The following is a 742-nucleotide window of genomic DNA, read 5'->3' as shown; positions in this document are numbered from 1 at the left end:
TTTTTTTTTTTTTTTTTTTTTTTTTTTTTTTTTTTTTTTTTTTTTGCTTTTAATTGCAGCCCTTTGCAGATGGGGGCTGCGGAGTGTGTGCTTCATTCAAATGAGATTTGCTTTTTGGTTTCCAGGCACGTTTCTAAAAGTCCGATCTGAGTCAGGCAGGGATTAGCTTGACAGGGAAGTGATCAGATTAAAATCCGTGCATGAGCTCGGCCTCCTCCCTCTCTCCCTTTAAAGCTCTCCTCCTTCCCCGCCGCTTTCCTCCCAGCAAAAAGGCAAATTCCTCTCTTTCCTGAGCTGGGGCAAGCGATTTAGGGCGAGAGGCAGAGTGGATTTTGCCTGAATCTAGGCAAGATTCCAGGGAAAATTCATCTTCTTGATTCCCATAGATAGCATCTTGCCATCGGTGGGGTCATAAGGCTGGATTTGCTTTATGAATATAAATGTATATGAATGTTTATGAATGCAAATATAAATGCTGTGAAAATAAATGTTTTCCCTCTTTTTGAAACTTTCTTTCGAAAAGGCAAGCGTTGGTCTTGATGGGCGGTGGGCAGCGGGTGCCACCACAGGTCTGAGTGTGTGAGGGTGGGGACTGCAGGGTACACGAGGGCAGCCGCTGGCACCACAGCATTTAAAACCCTCTGGGGGAACCCGGCTACCTCCAAACGTGTGGTGGAGACGGGAGAGCCACCGAAATGGGTCGGCAAGAGATGCTGAGAGAGGGGTGGCCTCTTCTTCGGAC

This window comes from Corvus brachyrhynchos, unplaced genomic scaffold (genome assembly GCF_000691975.1).
Source record: "Corvus brachyrhynchos isolate BGI_N302 unplaced genomic scaffold, ASM69197v1 scaffold62, whole genome shotgun sequence".
Classification (NCBI taxonomy): domain Eukaryota; kingdom Metazoa; phylum Chordata; class Aves; order Passeriformes; family Corvidae; genus Corvus; species Corvus brachyrhynchos.
The sequence above is the reverse complement of the archived record's forward strand: the minus strand, read 5'-3'. Positions refer to the sequence as shown.